Source organism: Lepus europaeus, chromosome 10 (assembly GCF_033115175.1).
Source record: "Lepus europaeus isolate LE1 chromosome 10, mLepTim1.pri, whole genome shotgun sequence".
Lineage (NCBI taxonomy): Eukaryota > Metazoa > Chordata > Mammalia > Lagomorpha > Leporidae > Lepus > Lepus europaeus.
The window spans coordinates 11628127-11649540 of NC_084836.1; positions in this window are offsets into that span (position 1 = coordinate 11628127).

The following is a 21414-nucleotide window of genomic DNA, read 5'->3' on the forward strand; positions in this document are numbered from 1 at the left end:
AAAATTCATTGAATTTATTTATGATGTCTTGGTTTTTCTCTGGTCAATGCGTTTCAAACAACTCATATTCTCTAACCTTGGTGGATGTTAGGAGTCTTCACACTACACTGTGCTACCTTAGCCTGTTCTTGTCATTTGTTGTTTATATGCTGTATCTTTGATGAGCACTTCATTTTTGTTAAATTTTGTCTATCCTACTCCCATGCCCTCATCTCTTAGTTAATTCTGCCCACACAAGGAGACATTTGATAGTCATCAACACCTTTCTCCTTTCCGTTGTCTAGATGTAAAGACTTTGGATGTATGTCTTAACATCAACAGTAAAGTTGTTGCTAAATACACTTACATCTCCCGCCACAGCATCTCTATTCGTTTGTCCCTTCTTGTCTCTGGTGCTGAAAATCTATCTCAAGCTTCACTCCCTTTTCTCCTTATTATAGGGATAACTTCACTGGAATCATTGTATTCCCTTCCTGTCTTCCTCTACCTTCATTTTTCTGCCATATCATTTGCTCTCCAACCCCACACTGATGACACACTTACAAAAATGTCAACACACATACAAACTCACCCTTACACGTGTTTATGTACACTCACATTTCTTCTCCCAGCCTCAGTTTCATCAATTGCCAAATAGGGTCAGTGAGCAGTTTTTCAGAGTTCTGGAGCATGTAAATGACACAACATGAAATTTATAGTATTGTGCCATTTATTTCTCACAGTAGTCCCAGAAGACAGATATCTTTCACCTTTATTTTGTAAACAAGGATCCTGAGACATAGAGTAGCTAAATAAGTTGCTCAAGTTTAAGTAATAGATTCTTTTTTTTTTTTTTTTTTTGACAGGCGGAGTGGACAGTGAGAGAGAGAGACAGAGAGAAAGGTCTTCCTTTGCCGTTGGTTCACCCTCCAAAGGCTGCTGCGGCCGGTGCACCGCGCTGATCCGATGGCAGGAGCCAGGTGCTTCTCCTGGTCTCCCATGGGGTGCAGGACCCAAGTACTTGGGCCATCCTCCACTGTACTCCCTGGCCACAGCAGAGAGCTGGCCTGGAAGAGAAGCAACCGGGACAGAATGCAGTGCCCTGACTGGGACTAGAACCTGGTGTGCCGACGCCGCTAGGCAGAGGATTAGCCTATTGAGCCGCGGCGCCGGCCCATAAGTAATAGATTCTTAATTGAAACCCAGGCAGTCTCTCTTGAGATCTGTCACACTCAACTGCTAAAGAATGTGGCTCATATTTCATGTACAGCACCTATGAAACCACCTAGCAACATTAAGGGCTCATTTAATGTTTTTGCTCATATCACCCACAAAAACTTTCTAGTACCCAACAAGACAATTGTTATTAAATTAGATGCAATTGAAGTTGGAATTCCCAGGTTGAAGTAGCTTGTTTCAAATCAATCCTTTTGCCAAGAGTAACTACACAAGCTGAATCAGCAACAGTAACACGTACCACAGAGAGCTACAAAGCCAGTGCCAAGGTCTTGGAGAGAAAGAAAACACCCAGGAGGGGCTCAGCTATCTTGACTGCTTTCACTTCAAGGAATCTGTTGATTTCTTTGCCATAGGGGTGTAATAGGCTAAGCTTTTGCAATCTTAAAAAAAGACTGGGCACACTAATTTGGCTAAGTCAGCCAAGACTTGAGAGTCTAAGTTCCTCTTACTATTCTTGTTCATAGTTTTGTTTTGATTTCTAAAATCAAGCAGTTTGTTGAATTTGGACCCAAAGACTCTAATATTACCTATATATGCTTCTAGCTTAGGTCTGATTTGTCATGTATAAAAGCAAGTTGGGGGACATATTTTTCTCCTCTTCCTTTCCCATGTCCTATCAGTCAATCTATTACTTCTTGCCTCCTTAATCTCTCTCTAACCTACCTTTTTTCCACAGCTCCTAAATGCAGGCTCACTAACCTGAGTGGCTAAATTCTTCGTTAATCTCTCTTATTTACTAACTCATAATCCTGACCAGATTCTCGCTTCAGTACTTTGTTCTTTGTGAAGATGCTTAGGCTAACTACCTGGAGCACATATTTCATCACCCAATCCTATGACTGAAACCTTCCCGCAACTCTTCACTTCTCTCAAGGAAAAAAAAAAAAAAATTAGAAAAATCCAAACTCAATAGCACTATCCAAAAGTCCATTTCTGCTCAGGTTCCTGCAAAGTTTTCCTTCTCTTTTCATCACTTAACTGCCGATTTGCCACCACAGCCTATTGCAGCTCTCCTAGGTCTCTCCACATCTATCTACATAACATCTCCTCTGCAGGATAGTCCCGCCCTGTGCATCCTGTCTTCACCTGGCTGTCTACTGTCAGTTTTCCCACTTAGCATCCATAACAGTTCCACCAGAAAACCTTCCCTCAATTGTCCCTCCTCCCTCACCTTGCTGGATCTCATAAGACAGAACTGGCCAACTACTAGCTGCCTACTCAGTTTCTATTTATTTTTAACTGATATTAATACGTGGCTATATTTATGCAATCAAAGTGGAAATACATGTTATGAAAAAATATGGATTTTTTTAAAAATTGCATCAAAATGAATATATTTTTAAATTTCCATTTCCATGGACTTTTTGAAGTAATTCGTGACCTCCAATATTGTCATTTCTTTGAAAAAATATTTAAAATCTCTTTTAATATTTAATGTTATTGTTAACTACAGTTTCTGTGCTGTGTAATAAAACATTAGAACATATTCCTATCAAGTTATAACTTTAAATCTGTAGACCGACACTTCCTTTTTGTCCATCCCTCTTATGCCCCAAAACTCATATTCTGAGTCACCTGTCTCTCCATATGAATCTTAGGATAGCTTTTTTTCATTGTTGTTTTAATAAAGATTGTGTTGAATCTACAGATTGCTTTAGGTTATATCAACATTTTGACATATTAATTCTTCAATGCCATGAACAAAAACTACATTTTCTGTTTTTGTGTCCTCTGATTTCTTTCATCAGTGTTTTATGATTTTCATTGTAGAGGCTTTTCACTTCTTTGCTTAAATTTATTTCTAAATATTTTGAGTTGTTTGTAGCAGTAGGAAATAGGATTGCTTTCATGATTTCTCTTTCAGCAATATCACTTGTTTATAAAAACGCTGCCATTTTTTATATGTTGATTTTCTGTCCTCCAAATTTACTGAATTAATCAGTTCTACCAGTTTTTCCATGGAGTCTTTAAAATGTTTTTATATATATAATAACAATTGGAGGCATCAAGACAATTGATTTCAAGTATACTACAAAGCCTTAACAATTAAAACAGCATTGTAATTGCATAAAACTAACACATAGATTAAAGGAACAGAATAGAGAAACTGAAAATTGAGCCAATCCTACAGCAAACTGATTTTTCACAAAGTGTCAAGAATATACATTGAAGAGAAGACAGTCTTTCCAACAAATACTTCTGACAAAACTGGATATACAGATGTAGAAAAATAACCTTAGAACCATCCCTCTCACCATATGAAGAAGTAATTCAAGATGGAACAAATACCTAAATGTAGTACCTGAAACCATAAAATTGCTGAAGAAAACATGGAGGAAACACTACAAGACACTGATGTAGGCAATGAGTTGTTGGATAAGACCCCCAAACAGTCAACAAACACTAAACAAACGGTCTTATTTCAAACTAAGGAGATTTTACAGCAAAGGTTGTAATCAACAGAGTAAAAAGACAATTGGCAGAATGGGAGAAAATATTTACAAGCTAATTATCTTAGAAGGATTAATGTAAAGAATTTATAAGGAAGTCAGAAATATCAATAAGAAAAATAATCTAATTAAAGGTGGGCAAAGGACATGGATAGACATTATAAGAAGAAATACAAATGGCCCTACAAAAATATGAAAACTGCTCAACATCACTAGCCATCAGGAAAATGCAAATCAAAACCTCAGGAGTATATCTTCTCATTCCAGTTAGAATGGCTAGTCTCAAAAAGAAAAAAGTGGTAAATGCTGGGAAGAATGTAGAGAAAGGGAAATCTTGTATAACGCTGGTGGAAATGTAAATTAGTACAGCCACTATGAGAAACTGTATGATAGTTCCTTTAAAAACCAGAAATATAACTGTCATATGATCTGGCAATCCCATTACTGGATATATATCAAAAAGATACCTGGACCACCATGATCAATGCAGCAATATTCACAATAGTTGTACACTTCCATTAAATCCATAGTTTATCAACAGATAAATGGATTTTAAAAATATGAAATATCTATACACACTCACATACACTGGAATATTATTCAACCATGAAAAAGAATGACATCCTGTTGTTTGCAGCAAAATGGATGGGACTAGAGAATATCATGTTAAGTAAAATAAGCCAGAAACATAAAAACAAATAACATATACCTTGTATGCAGAAGCTAGAAATACTCAATCTGAACATTGAATAGTAATTAGTAGTAGCTTGGAATGAGCACAGTGGTGGTAAATGGGGGTTAGACAATGGGTACAAATTAGAATTAAATAGAAGATATAAGTTCCTAGTTTTATGCAGCATAAGGTGGTGTAGTTCACATAACATTTATATATGTATATATATAATGTATATATACATATATATATACATATATATGTACATATATACATATATGTATATAAATTAGAAAAAGGAGCTCCAAGGTTCTGGTCATAAAGTAATATTAAAGAGAAGATAAATTGATTACTCTGATGTGATCAGTACATATTATATACGTGTAGTGAAATGTACCCCATACACACAATTATTGTTAATAAAAATAAGTAAAATGTACATGTTACCAAAGCAGTCTTCATATTCAATTAATATCTGTCAAAATTATAATGAAAGTTTTCACAGAAGTAGAAAAGGTTCTAATGGGATATGGGATCACAAGAGACCCTGCATAGCCAAATCAACCTTGAGCAAAAAGATTAAAGCTGAGGGCTGGCACTGTGGCAAAGCAGGTAGGACCTCTGCCTGCACTGCTAGCATCCCATATGGGTGCCAGTTCCTGTCCCGGCTGCTTCACTTCCAATTCAGCCCCCTGCTAACAATCTGGGGAAAAGCAGAAGATGGCTCAAGTGTTTGACCGCATACCACACATGTGGGAGGTTTGGAAGAGGCTCCTGGATTTGGTCAGACCCATTATTAGCTGTTGCAGCCATCTGGGGAGTGAACCAGTGGATGGAAGATCTTTCTCTCTCCCCCCTTCTACTCCCCCTTCCTTCCTTCTGTAGCTCTGATTTTCAAATGATTAAATAATCTTTTTTTAAAAAAAGATTATTTAAAGATTATTTATTCAGAAGTATTACATTACTAAAATGCAAAATGTATTACAAAGCTATGGTATTCAAAAGAGCATGAAAACAGACAGAACCAAGAACTAAACCCTCACATCTATGGTTAATTAACTTTTTCAAAGATACTAAGAACACACAGATGGGAAAAGACAGCATTTTCAATAAATGGTGGGGTGAAAATTGGATATCCATATATGAAAGAATGAAAATAGACTTATCTCACCCCTTGTGTAAGAATCAACTACAAAAAACATATCTACTAATATGAGATGTTAATAGGTGAAGCTAGGTATGGGGTATATGGGAACTCTTTGTACTACAATTTTTTTGTTTTGAAAATTTAGAACTTCTGAAAGATAGGACTCAAAACCTCAAGATTTCTGGAGAAGAATACAGAGGAAAGCTCACAGCCTTGGTCTGGGAAGACATTTCTTGGATATGACCAATCTGTTTAGGATGATTTAAAAAAAGAGAGACATGGAAAGAAATGTGTATGATGATAAATGCTACCAGCTATCATTCAGATTAGGTTGGACGAGACAGGAGGCAGCTTAACCACCAAGACTTTCTGGCAGATCCCAAGGTTCTTGAGGAAGATTGTTCATCATGGAGTAAAGTTTTGCATAGGACTCCGGTTGCAAGTCACAGAGGCACAACTAAAACTAGTTAGGTAAATGGGAGAATAGTAAGATCAGGGGTGACTAATGCCAGAGACTCCAAGCTCAGCTGCAGTCACCTCCTAATGATTCATCTCTGTCTTCCAGCTTTGTTGTCCTACTTCAGATTCTCCATGTGTCAAAGGCACTTGGAAACGGCAGCTTCAGGCTGGTCTCTGCACAATTTCCTTACTAGTTTGGCAAGAAGCTTCTCTCACTCTCTTGCAGTTATCCAGTTGGAAAGTCTCATGAAGAATTCTGATTACCTTGGTTTGGTTCATGTGCCCTCCCAGTTTGAACGAATCATTGTTGTTGATGGGAAAGTGCTCAGTTTTGTCCAGATTGGGCCATATGCTCATCCCTGGCCTGGCATGGTGATGGAGTCAATAAGAGGCTGGCAGCTCTCCTTGTGGACCATGTGGTGAGAGAAATAATAGGAGAAGCAGTGCCTCTGGATGCTGCAGCCACGGTTGCTGGGAGCATCTTTGGAGTGAGAAAGCCAAGCCAATTTATGTCAATAACAAATGTCTCTGGAGGCAGATTTGGAAAAGCACAAACGTGAGTTATATCAATTTAACTATTGCTGCATAAGAAACAACATTCATACTTAGTAGACTAAGATAACACCATTTAGTGGGCTCATAATTCTGTAGCTTCACAATTGGTCTTCACTCGGTTGGATGGTTTTCCTGGTTTTGGCTGGGCACATTCCTGAATCAGTAGTCAATTGCCATTCAATTAGTAGCTCTGGTTTGGGGGGTGGGGCTGCGCTACTAGGATGCCAGGGGCAAAGGGGCTATATAGTCCCAGTCATCTAGCTGCATTGCCTGAGGTTGTTGGCTTGGTGACTCAGCATGGTGGAACCGAAACATTTGGCCTGGGCTCAAAACTGGTCCAAGGTCACTTTTGCCATATCGTCAAAGAATGTCGTAGAACAGTCCCACTTCAAGAGGAAGGAAATGTAGATTTTTTTTTTCCAAAAGAAAAGGCTGCAAAATACAAGGAGGAGTGAGGAACTGTGATTTTTGCCAACTCTGTAGAAGGAGAGAGTGAGAGAGCAAGCAGAAGTAGACAGCAGGATGAGGCTGGAGGAACCAGCAGGACTGAGATCATGGGAGATGTCGTGGGAGGACCGAGAACTGTGACCTGGTAAGATGTGAGAGCCACAAAGTTGAGGGCAGATGTTGTCTGGGGAACTGAGTGGTAGAGGCACAGAACAAACATGCCTTGGCCTCAGGCTCCAGACATCCAGCTTCAACACTGCATCTTTGATATTTCATCAATTTATTATTTGAATTGGCTATCTCTAGCAGAACATCAAGACTCTGCTTACCCAAGAATTCCTGGGAAGAAGAACAAGCCAGCGAAGACTGGGAGGCATTTCAAAGGCAGACTTAGGTTTGGTTCTCTCCTTTTGTTTATGCATTTTGCTTTATAAAAATTAAAAAGACAAAGTGAAGGCAGCCCCTGTGTTCCACTAAAACTGGCTGTTAGGGGACTCCGGAGGCAAATTAGCAATTGTGTGTTATGATGATAGCATCTAGTTAAGCCAGCAAAATGGCTCTTCCGACACCATCCGTGGAACTGGTGGGTGGGAACTTGTGCAACTCTGAGAAAGCCAAGAATTTGTTCCGAACAGTCAGGTTAGAGGCTGCAGCAGAGATAAGCTCCTTACTCCGGAGTTTCTGCCTGAGAGCACACCAGGCACCACAAAAATGAGTACCTGGACCAGGGAACGATGGAGCGGGGACTCCTGGAGAGAGCCTATTTTTGGTTTGGAAGCAGAAAATCGACATTTGCGAGAAGTCCTTCCAGACACTTTCAAGCTGGTGACCTTGCATCTGTACAATAAAGATAATACTTCATCTACCCCTGGTGAGTGATGTTAAAGTCCAATGGGATAGGTTGGTGATAATGTGAAAGATTTAAACACAAGCCACAATCCTTATATTTGGGGGAAGCTGAGTTCCACAAGTCAGAGGCGAGATGCACAATGAATGGTAAAATTTGTTCCCTGAGCTATAAAAGTCCTCATTCCTTTTGTATAGATTCACATAAGGGAGACCTTCTTAGTTGGAAACTGCAAGGAAAAGAGAGAGTGCATCTTAAAATGTCCCCTTGCATCAGTGAGTCCATCCAGAGCCATTTTTAAAAATGTTTACTTATTTGGGAGTGAGGGAACAAGGGAGGGGAGGAGGGAGAAATACTCCCATCTACTGAATCACTCCCAAAATGTCCAAAACAGTCAAGGTTGGCCAGGTCAAAGTTATGAGCTGAGAGCTCTAGATGGGTCTCCCATGTGATGGCAAGAATTCATTTACTAGAGCCATCACCTGCTGCCTCCCAGGATCTTCATTAGAATTGGGAAAGGAGCCAGGATCCTATTCCCAGTACTCAAATATGGGACATGGGAGTTTTAACCACTTAAGACACCCACTCCCAGAGTCATTTTTCCCCACATAGTGACTCAATATGTGCAGCATATGCAGCAATGCAGACTGCGGTTGGACTGAGTTGGGGCCACTGGACCTGCTGTCGCAGGTTCCAGGTCTTGAAAGTGCTCTCTCTATTGGTGAAACCCTGGAGAAGAGGCTTTGGCTGTCCAGGCTGTGCACCAGGGATGAAAAAAGTTTTTTTTTTAAAGTAAAAATACATATCACCTACATTTTTCAAAGAGGAATTTACCACTTTTTAAAAATATATAAGGAAATGCAACAAATGACTGCATTAGGAATAATTAAAGCTTTCTTAGTCATCAAACACAGGGTGTGTGTGTGTAATGAAAAATGATAAAATTATTCCATTAGCACACGTCAATATTTGTCACATGCATTCTTGAGCAAAATTTGTGTACATATGCCATTATCCTGAAGTTCCAAAAGTCGCTTCCTGTAGTGTCAAGAGTCTTCGGATGACTACAGCAGCAGCTCCTGGGTTGAGCTCAGGAGCTGCACGGCTGGTGGCATGCCTGGCTCAGGTAGGGCACTCAGGGTAAGATGGCCACTGAGTGAGCATGCCAGGTTGCAAACCTGAGTTCAGAATGCTCATAGTCTTTGTTGTTTGCTTCTATACTTAAGTTGAGGCACATTACAAATGATACAAGCCACATTTGTTCAGCAAGGGTCTATCAAACCCTACTGATCACCAGACCCCATTCTGGAGTTATAGGAATATGCTACCACAACAAATTAAAATATAATAATAAAATCATGCACTAATGCACAGATTCAACAGAGAATTTAAAAATACATAAACCTATTTAACGAGCACTTTGCAGAAACATTAAGAAGGGAATGTGGTGGGTGAGAAGAGAAATCTTAGTGGTCAGAGATAGATGGAAAAGAGGGCTGAAGGAAGGATAATTCAGGAGGACCTGAGAGAGATACTCATGCACTCAAGTGGACATCTCTGTCCAAGGACAGGGACCTAAAGGACTGCACTACTCAGGGATACTTCCTTTGCAATTCACCAAAGACAAAACTCAAGTCCACAGAGGAAAAGGTGGAGCTGGGAGGTGAGAAGCCAGGATAGTTACATTTATTTGTATCCCTCCACTTGGAAGGACATAATATTAGAGAGGAAGAGAAACTTCTACCTTCACAATGGAAAGCAGATAACCCACATAAAATACCCAGTAGTGTTTGGCCATATGGGATACTCAATAATAGCAGCAGAAGTGATAGCAACAATAATCACAAACATTCCTATGTGAGCAACATAGGGCAAACATGACACTAGGCACTTTGTGTGTATATCCTCACTTTATGGTGACCCTGGAAAAGCAGGTGCAATTAGTAGGTTGAACCATGTGAAACCTCTAACACATGGCTGTTCCCATCTATACTTAACAGGTGGGAAAACAATTTTGGTTATTGTTTTTATTAGTATTGCTACTATCAGTGTTCATTGTCAGGTGACCATCAAAACTAAAATGCAAAGAAAGAAAGATACATTGGTTTCTTCTTCCTTTAGTGGAGATGAATTGGTCTTGGGCCACCATTATTATTCCACAGCAGCTTGCTGTACAATATGCTGGAGCATATTAAAAAATAAGGGGTGGTCTTCAGTGGCTTGTTGTGTACTTATCCTGAGTCCCACCCTCATCAATATTTTCATCAATAATTTGTGTGAAGGCAGCACACTGAGCAAATGTGTAGACTAGACAAGGCCAAGATAGCCAGATAAACAAGCTTGCTTCAAACCATCTAATGCAAAACCATCAAAATGACCAAAACCAGTGAATTATATACAGCAGGAATAAAGTAATGCAAGCACATGCGCATTTTTTCACTCCAGTGACATTTATCATGTATCTAACATACACCAGGCATTGTGCTAGGTGCGGGGCATTTAGAGATGAACAATGGAAACAAAGAGTACAAACAACCAACAGGGGCTGAGCTCACAATTTAGTTCAGAAAACCAACCTTAAACAAAGATACCTAACAACTAGGACAAGTGCTATGAAGTGAGATTAGATGCAGGATAGCTAGGTAGGGAAGGACCGTCTAGAAGGTCATAGTTTGGGGTCTGAAAAGAAGGCTGACCTGAGAAATTGTGGGGGTGGGAAGAGTTTTCCTTATGCCAGGGTCCTGACCTAGGAATGACCTTGGTGAGTTGCAGCAATTGGAGAACTGAGGGATGAGACTGGAAAACACAAGAAGAGTGACAGAAGGGGCATGAGCAGGGACCAGATTGCCCGGAGCCTGGGTACAGGAAATGAGTTTTATTTCTTGTGACTAAATGTGCACTAATCCCCTCAGCCTCAAAAATTACCTGCTCAAATGGTGGATGAGGGAGCATCGGGAGACACCACGCGCTTCCTTAATGACTTAATGATCTAATTGTGCCATGAGTCAGCATGGCAACAGCAGGATGTGGTTGTGGGGAGCTAAGGCAGACTGGTCCTGTACTGATAGAGCTACATCATTCCTTATAAAGCAGGTGAGCTTCCTCGTCCCTCTGGGATACTCCAGACACATCTGTAGGCCTGTTCTCAGAAAAGAGCACCACACTTTTCAATTGAATCACGACTCGTTGGAAAGCAGAATTCTTGTAAATGACAAAGAGCAGAAGCAATGAGGAAAGTGGGACGTTCAGACTGCAGAAGGGTAAAGCTTGGGGGTCTGACCGTTGCCTTTGACTAACAAACTGCTGTCACACAGAGGGAAACAAAATCATTTGGGAGCTTAGGATGATCCCAAAAATGTGATTTTAAGTCATTAGCTCATTGAATCTGTCCAGCAGCCCTTGTGAGGCATAGAATTTCAGCCCCACTTTTATTTTTCACAGAAGGAAGCTCACTGTCAGATTAAACTGGTAAACCTATCCTTATATCACTCTACCCATCAAATGAAAAAAAGTCGTTTTCTCATCATGAACTCAAAGGACAAAGAGAAGTAGAAGTTACAGAGGGGAGATCTAATTTCCAGAAAGAGAAAAAAAAAGAGAGAACTTTGTGGATACTTGTATCTGTATAACATTGGAGTTTTACAGTCTCATCCCAGAAGGTATGAGATCTGAAGCGAGAGAAATGTTGTGAAGACACTATAGTGGGATCCCACATGTGAGGGGGAGGTGGACTTGGGCTTTGAAGGCACTTTCAGCATTAGCAGGATTCTCTGATTGTGTCCCTAGAACAGTTTCCATCTGTGCAGAACTAGTACGTTCAAAATACTTGGGAAAACATATGGACCAATGAAATGGAATTGAGGATCCAGAAATAAACCTGTGCATCTATGGCTGATCGACTTTTAACAAAGCTCCCAAGGACAGAGACTGTTTGATAGGACTTGCCTTTCTCCATGACCAGCTCTAGAGGAAGATCCTCCCACTGCCTCACCCCTCACAGCTTTGCCAAAGGTCATCTAATGCAAAATAGAACAAGTCTATAAATTTTGGTTTGACTCTAGCTATGCTCCTATCTTGGGCAAAGAGTCTGGTCTCAAGGTAATGGCTTAGCGACATTGCACAAATCTTCAGACCAGACTCAGACCCATTTTGTAGATCCATGTGGTCCAGAAGACTGATCTCACTCTGGATTTAAATTCCACAGGAAAAGAAAGGTCAAGAGTGGAACTTTACTGCCTTATTGAAGAGCTAATCACTTTCAATTAAAAGAGTATGCTCTATACATGGATTTATGTAAGCATCACCATACTTCATGCAGGAGCACTAACTGACTGAGGCTCATAATAACTGTTAACATAGTAAGTGCATCTCTGTAACGTACAGCCTATATGAGAACAAATACATGTATGAAACCACAACACATGACACACTCATTTCATATACATACATATATAACTTTCCATATGTAAATGCTTCATCTCTTGCTTGATGACAGGTATTTGATGCTCATGAACGTCCAAATACAGATACGTTATTCAGAAGTCTTTATTAGGATTTATTACCTCTCTAATTATAAAAACAGAGAGACAAAAATAATGTTATTATTCCTAGTTAGTTTGTGATAGCCATAATATTTTTTATAAGCTCCAAGATAACCACAAAGCAGCATCTATACATAGACATACCAAAAATAAAAGTCTGGCAATCAAAATTCACAACTAGAGAAAATCATTCAGCCACAAATGAAGATTGCAATTTGGAAATTTAAAGACAGAAACTACAATAAAATGCAAAACAAGTATCAAAATAACTTAGATGTCGATGGATTAAATTGTCCAAATAAAAGAGTGAGATCAAATGGATAAAAAACACGACTCAACTATACACTATTTACAAGAAACTCACTTCATCTCCAAGGACACACATAAAGTGATTATGAAAGGATGAAACAAGATAGCCTATGCAGATGGAAATGAAGAGAAAGCAGGAAAAGCTATACTTTCATAACAGAAAATAGATTTTAAGTCAAAAGAAATAAAAAGAGATGAGGATAATTATATAATTATAAAAAGAGGAAATAACACTTGAATGTATATATATTATATATATCTCCACCCAATGTTAGAACACCCAAATATGCAAAGATATTAACAGACTTCAAGAGAGAAAAAGACTCCAATGCATTATAGCAGGGGACTTTCACACCCCACTTTCAGAAATCGGCAGACCATCTAGACAGAAAATTATCAAAAAACAATAAGGTTAAACTGCACCTCAGATCAATTGGACCTAACAGAACTTCCCATCCAACAGCTGCCGAAGACATATTCTTCTTAACAGTGCATGGAACATTTTCCAGGAGTCCATATAGTAGTCTTAAAACAAATCTTAACAAATTTAAAAGAATAGAAATCATATCAAGTACCTTTTCTGGCCACAATGCAATAAAACTAGAAATCAACAATAAAAAATGTTGTGAACTGCACAAGTACATGGAAATTCAACAACTTACTCACGAACAACCAATAGATCAAGGAAGAAATCAAGGAGGAAATATTTTTTAAAGTCTTAAGATGAATAAAATGGAAACACTACATACCAGAATCTAAGGGGTATATCAAAAGAAGTACTAAGAAGGAAGTTTATAGAAGTCCATGCCTGCATCAAGAAGAAAGGTATCTAATAAACAACTTATTACACCTCAAGGAAATAGAAATACAAGAGCAAATCAAACCCAAAATTGGTAGAAGGAAAGAAATAGCAAAACTCGCAGCATAAATAAAAAACATAGAAGCCAAAACAATACAAAGGATCATTCAAAGAGCTGGATTTGGGAGACATAGCGGGCTGGGCCTCCATCTGTGACACTGGTGTCCCATACGGGCACTGGTTCCTGTCCTGGCTGCTCCTCTTCTGATCCAGCGCTCTGCCTATAATCAGGGAGAGCAGTGGAGGATGGCCCAAGTGCTTGGGCCCCTGCACCCACATGGGAGACCTGGAAGAAGCTTCTGGCTCCTGGCTTTGGATGGGCCTGGCTCTGGCTATTGTGGCCATTTGGGGAGTGAACCAGTGGATGGGAGACCTTTCTCTCTGTCTCTTCCCCTCTTAGTCTGTAGCTCTACCACTAAAGTAAAGAAATAAAAATACGTTTTAAAAAAGAATCTGATCTTGAAAATAGAAATAAAATAACAGTCCTTAGATATAATAACCAAGAAAACCAAAAATTTCAAATACATAAAATTACCAGTGACACCACAGATATACAAAGGATTCTTAGGGATAAGTATAAACAACTATATGGCAACAAGAATAATGAACAAATTCTTTGACTAAAAAAAACTTACCCAGATTGAATCATGAGGAAACAGAATACCTAAAGAGACCAATAATGAATAGTAAGATTGAATTGGTAAATAAAAATCTAATCTGAAATCAAGAAAACCCCAAGGCCTGATGGTTCCACTACTGAATTCTATCAAACATTTATAGAAGAATTAACACAGATACTTCTAAAATTATTTCAAAAAATAGAAGAGGAAGGAATTCTTCCAAACATGTTCTTTGATACCAAAACCAGACAAGGGGATACACACACACACACACACACAGCACTCTAGGCCAATATCCTTAACGATCAGGACCACAGATGTAAAAATTCTCTAAAAAATACTAGCAAATGGAGTCCAACAGCACATTCAGAAAATCATTCACCATGATCAGAGGGCAGTCATCCCAAGGATGCAAGGATGGTTCAAAACACACAAATCCATAAATGAACACACCTCAAAAGTAGAATAAAGGACAAAAATCATATGATCATCTCAATAAATGCCAAAAAATTTGGTGAAATTCAACTTCCTCTCATGTTAAAATCTCTAACAGTAGCTATAGAAGGGACACAACTTAAGAATCTCTAAAAAATATACAAACCCATGGATTCTGAACAACACGCTCATGGATGAAAGGTGGATCATAAAAAATCAAAATGGAACTCATAAACTTCCTGAAAATGAATGAGGCAGACAACACAACATATCAAAACTTACGGGGAAAGTTTATAGAAATTGACACCTACATCAAGAAATTGGAAAGACATCAAACCAATGAGCTATTAATTTATCTCAAGGGCCTATAAAAACAGCAACAAATCAAATCCAAAATGAGGAGAGAAGAAATAATTAAAATTAGAGAAGAATGGGAAAATATTTGCAAACAACCTATGTGACAAAGGATCCCAAATAGATCAGTAACTTAAAAAACTCAACAATACCAAAAAACCCAGCCAATCCAGTTGAGAAATGGACAAAGGACCTCAATAGACAGTTCTCAAAAGAAGAAACACAATGGCCAACAAATATATGAAAAAATGCTGAACATCACTAGCCATCAATGAGGTATCACGTCACCCCTGTCAGGATGGCTAAATCCAGGACTCCGAGTAACAAATGCTGGCAAGGATAGGGACAAAGAGGAACACTTATACACTGTTGGTTGGAATGGAAGTTAGTGTAGCAATCTTGGAAAGCAGTGTGGAGATTTCTTTAAAAACTAGAAATAGAATTGCCATATGATCCAGCAATCCCACTCCTGAGATTATTCCCAAAAGTCATGAATGCAGTGGATCAACAGGATACTTATACCACCATGTTTATAACGGCGCTGCTCACAATAGCCAAAATTTGGAATAAAGCATGTTGTCCGTCATACGTTGAATGGTTAAAGAAAATGTGGTGTGTGTGTGTGTGTGTGTGTATATATATACACACATATATATACACATATACACATATATGTATATATATACACATACACACACCACAGAACATTATTCAACTATAAAAGAAATTCTACCATTTGTCACAAAATTGACACAATTGGAGGGTATCATATTGAGTTCAATAAGATGGGTCTTGGAGTAATTAGGTAGGATAAAGACATAAAGGGCAAGCAGGAAAATTGGAAAGAAGGAAATCAAATTGTCAGTTTGTAGATGACATTATTTTATAAGAAATCCCCAGGACTCTACCTAAAAGCTGTTAGATAGAAGTAATTCAGCAAAGTTGTATGATACAAGACAATGTACAAAAGTAATAGTATTGTCATATACCAATAATGAATCATTTGAAAAAGAAATCAAGAAAGGAATAGCTGCAAGAAAGTAAAATACCTTGGGATGAATTTAATCAAAGAGGTGAAAGATTTATAAAATGAAAATTATAGGGGTCGGCACTGTGACGCATTACATTAATTCTCTGCCTGCAGTGCCGGCATCCTACATGGGCGCTGGTTCTAGTCCCGGCTGCCACTCTTCCAACCCAGTTCTCTGCCATGGCCTGGAAAAGCATAAGATGGCCCAATTGCTTGGGTCCCTGCACCCACATGGAAGACCAGGAAGAAGCACCTGGCTCCTAGCTTCAGATCAGCACAGCTCTGGCCGTTGCGGCCATCTGGGGAGTGAACCAGTGGATGGAAGACCTTTCTCTCTGTCTCCCCTCTCACTGTCTATAACTCTACCCCTCAAATAAATAAATAAAAAGAAAATTATAAATATGATGAATGAAATTGAAGGGAACACAAATAATTGAAAAAAGGTTCTGTGTTCTTGGATTAGATGCATCAACATTACAAAAATGTGTATATTATCCAAAGCAATTTAGAAATTCAATATCAAAATCCCAGTGACATTTTTCACAGAGCTGAAAATTTTGACCTTAAAATATATTACAAAGCTATAGTAATTAAAGATGTATGATATTTTCATAAAGAAGATCCATAGACCAATGGAAACAACAGACTGAAGAGACAATCTACAGAATGAGAGAAAATATTTACAAACTATAGATCTGACAAAGGGTTAATACCCAGAGTGTATTAGAAAAAAAAAATCCAATTAAGGAATGTGCAATTGATCTAAGCAGACATTTCTCAAAGGAAGACCTACACATGGCCAACAGGCACATGAAGAAATTCCAACAGCACTGATCATCAGGTAAATGCAAATGAAAACCACAATGAGATATTGCGTTACTCCACGAAGAATGTCTATTATCAAAAGCACAAAAGATAACAAGTTTTAGAGAAGATGTGGAAAACAAAGGAACCCTTGCACATGGTTGGTGGTGATGTTAATTATTACAGCCATTGTGGAAAACAGTATTCAGGTTCCTCAAATAACTAAAAATAAAATCACCAGATGATCCAGAAATCCCACCTCCAGGTGTATATGCAAGAGACATGAAATCCATTTGTCAAAGAGACATCTGCACTCCCATGTTTATTGCAGTATTTTTCACAATAAGCAGGAAATGAAAACAACCTAAGTGTCCGCCGGTTGGTAAATGGATAAAATAAATGTAGGGCAAATATACAGTGGACTATTACTCAGCCATAGGAAGGATGAAAGCTGACCATGTACAGTGACGTGGATGGAACAAAGCTCATTATGTTAAGTGAGATAAGCCAAACACAGAAATACAAATATCACATGACATCACTCATATGTGGAGTCTAAAGAAAAAAAGTGTTCTCATAGATGTTAAAAGTATAAATGTGGTTACCAGAATCTGGGGAGGGAGGAATTTTGAAAGGTAATTTCTGAGGTTCTATTGCACAGTACGGGAAAGAGAGTTTATGTTAATTTACTATAAATTCCTCAAAAAAACTAAAACATAGAGTCTTGGATGTTTTCAGTATAAAGAAATGTTGGATGCTTGAAAGAGGTAATGTATTTACCTTCATTAGACTCTATACAATGTATACGTGCAATGAAATATCACATAGTAAATGTGTATAATTTTTATGTCCATTAATTTTTTTAAAAAAATGTAAAAACCCCAAAACTAATTCACACACCCAAGTGCATTAAGTGCATGAACACACGATGCAAGTATATTTATAAATATTTACACACACCTATTATGTACTAAGTACCACTGCTCAAAACTATCCCGAGACTGCTTGACTGTTCTCCCCTAATCAAAGTTAGAAAAAGCCTTGTCCTTCCTTCCTACTCTTTCACATGGTAGCAGATGGGAAAATCGCTTGCATGTATAAGAGCCATGTACTCTCTGGCTTTGCACAACGCCATCTATAAATAAACGTACATTACATTCCCTGGCCCCCCAGGGATGGGGATTAGATAGAAGCATGAGTTGGTAATCTCTAGATAAACAATTACTCACATCTCCCAAATTGGAAACCAGGTGATCCTGGCCAGCTGGAAAAGTATGAAAAGGCTTCCCTCTTTGCCTTGAACATAATGAACCTCTCCTCAAATCTCCTTTTAGAGGAGATAAAAAGCAAATGGAAGCCTACTAATCTCTCTTTTCTTTCTTAAATACAAAGTCTTTTTTTATTTTTTTTTCATTCTACACAAAGTGCCAATGGTATTGTAAACTAGTCTAAAAAATTCACGGAAGGGGAGAAAAAAAGTTGTAGCTACAGAAATTCAAGTTTGATTTTTTAAAAAGATTTATTTTCTATTTATTCAAAAGTCAGAGTTACAGAGAGAAGGAGAGGGGAGAGACAGGGAGAGAGGGAGAGAGAGAGAAGGAGATGGGGAGAGAGAGAGAAAAATCTACCATCTGCTGGTTCACTCCCTAAATGACCACAATGGCCAGAGTTCGGCCAGGCCCTGGAACTGGGTCAGGAGCCTGGAATTCCTTCTGGGTCCCCCACATGGGTGCAGTGGCCCAAGCCCTAGGCCCATCTTCTGTTGCCCTCCCCAGCCCATTAGAAGGGAGCTGCATCAGAAGTGGAGCAGCTGAGAGTTGAACCAGCACGCATATGGGATGCTGGTGTTGCAAGTAGCAGCTTAACCCTCTGCTCCACAATGCTGCCTGCTGAGATTCAAGTCTTCGGATGTGTGTTTTCCCGTATCCTCAAGTCTCAGCATCCTCAGCAATGGAATGAAATGGACTCATGTTAGCAGTCTGTTCTCTCCTTCACGCTCAATGTTCTATGTGGGCTAATTGTATTCCATGATGAATGTCTGACCTGGATTCAAATTGTAGCTATGCTGTTGATAGGGCAACGTAAAGAGTTAACTTCACTAACTCCAGATTTATCTTCTGTGACGTGATCAAATAACACCTATCTTGCAAGAATAAATACAATGTAATGAAATAATTACTGTAAATGTGTTCTATAAAACAAAATTAATCTGAAAATATTGGTTGCTGTTTGATTTGGGAAGGTATCCCAATGAATCATTTTTCCATAGATATAAAAATTGTGGAGAACAAATGTGTGCAAAGTTTGGTGTAACTGGCACAGAAAAACAATGTTCACTCGTTCCTTCCCTTCCTATCTATAGCCGTGGCTCACTTGGCTAATTCCCCCGCCTGCAGTGCCGGCACACCGGGTTCTAGTCCCGGTCGGGGTGCTGGATCCTGTGCCGGTTGCTCCTCTTCCAGGCCAGCTCTGTGCTGTGGTCCTGGAGTGCAGTGGAGGATGGCCCAAGTCCTTGGGCCCTGCACCCCATGGGAGACCAGGAGAAGCACCTGGCTCCTGGCTTCGGATGGGCGCGGTGCGCCGGCCGCGGCAGCCATTGGAGGGTGAACCAATGGCAAAAAGGAAGACCTTTCTCTCTGTCTGTCTCACTGTCCACTCTGCCTGTCAAAAAATAAATAAAGAGTAACTATAAATAAACATGAAATCATAAAACATATACAAGTAGACAACAAATGAGAAAAATAGGAAACAATTGAAAACACATGGAATGATACACCTAACCATTAATGATTACCTTAAATATAAACCATCTAAATCCACCAGTCAAAAGACAAAGATTTGCAGACTGGATTTAAAAAATAACATTTGGGGGCTGGGGCTCTCGGGCTGTGGTAGTGGCATAGCGGGTAAAGCTGCTGCCTGCTGTGCCGGCATCCCATATGGTCACTGGTTCAATTTCCGGCTTCTCCACTTTTGGTCCACTTTTCTGCTATGGCCTGGGAAAGCAGTGGAAGATGGCCCAAGTCCTTGGGTCCCTGCACCCATGTGGGAGACCCAGAGGAATCTCCTGGCTCCTGGTTTCAGACTGGCCCAGATCCAGCTGTTGCAGCCATTTGGGGAGTAAACCAGCTGATGGAAGACACCCCCACACACCCGCACCGCCTCTCTCTAGCTCTGCCTTTCAAATAAATTACATCTTTAAAAAATAATTTTTTTATTTCTTTTTTTAAAACTTTTATTTAATGAATATAAATTTCCAAAGTACAATGGCTTCCCCCGCCCCATAACTTCCCTCCCACCCGTAACCCTCCTCTTCCATTCACATCAAGATTCATTTTCAATTCTCTTTATATACAGAAGATCGATTCAGTATATACTAAGTAAGGATTTCATCAGTTTGCCCCCACATAGCAACACAAAGTGAAAAATACTGTTGGAGTACTAGTTATAGCATTAAATCACAGGGTACAGCACATTAAGGAAAGATATCCTACATGATACTTTTAAAAAATTGATTAATTTTCTATGCAATGTCCAATTTAAAACCAAGGGTTTTTTTTTTTTCATTTTCAATTATCTTTATATACAGAAGATCGATTCAGTATATACTAAGTAAGGATTTCATCAGTTTGCACCCACACAGAAGCACAAAGTGTAAAAATACTGTTTGAGTACTAGTTATAGCATTACTTCCCATTGGACAACAAATTAAGGACAGATCCCACATGAGACGTAAGTACACAGTGACTCCTGTTGTTGACTTAACAATTTGACACTCTTGTTTATGGCATCAGTAATCTCCCTAGGCTCTAGTCATGAGTTGCCAAGGCTATGGAAGCCTTTAGGGTTTGCTGACTTCGATCTTATTCCGACAGGGTCATAGTCAAAGTGGAAGTTCTCTCCTCCCTTCAGAGAAAGGTATCTCCTTCTTTGATGGCCCCGTTCTTTCCACTGGGATCTCACACACAGAGATCTTTTGTTTAGGTCTTCTTTTTTTTTTTCCAGAGTGTCTTGGCTTTCCATGCCTAAAGTACTTTCATGGGCTCTTGAGCCAGATCCAAATGCCTTAAGGGCTGATTCTGAGGCCAGAGTGCTATTTAGGACATCTGCTATTCTATGAGTCTGCTGTGTCTCCCGCTTCCCATGTTGGATCGCTCTCTACCTTTTTGATTCTATCAGTTAGTATTAGCATTTTTATTTCTTCTTTGAAAAATGCCCATTTAGTCATTATTTATTTATTTACTTAAAGATTTATTTATTTGAAAGGCAGAATTAGAGAATGAGAGAAAGAGAGAGAATGGAGGGGGTCTTCTATCAGCTGGTTCACTCCTCCAAATTCTCACAATGACCAGGGCTGGGCCAGGCTGAAGCCATGAGCCAGGAGCTTCCTCCAGGTCTCCCATGTGGGTGCAGGGGCCCAAGCACTTACGGCATCTTCTTCTGCTTTACCAGGCTCATTAGCAGGGACTTGAATCAGTGCCCACTTGGGATGCCAATGCTGCAGGCTATGGCTTAAACCACTGTGCCACGGTGCTGGCCCCAGTTAGATCCATTTTTAAACTGGCTTGTTTGCTTTTCTGTTGTTGAAATTTTCTAGTTTCTTATATGTTCTAGATGTAAATCCTTCTTCAGTACATAGTTTGAAAACATTTTCTCTCATTCTGCC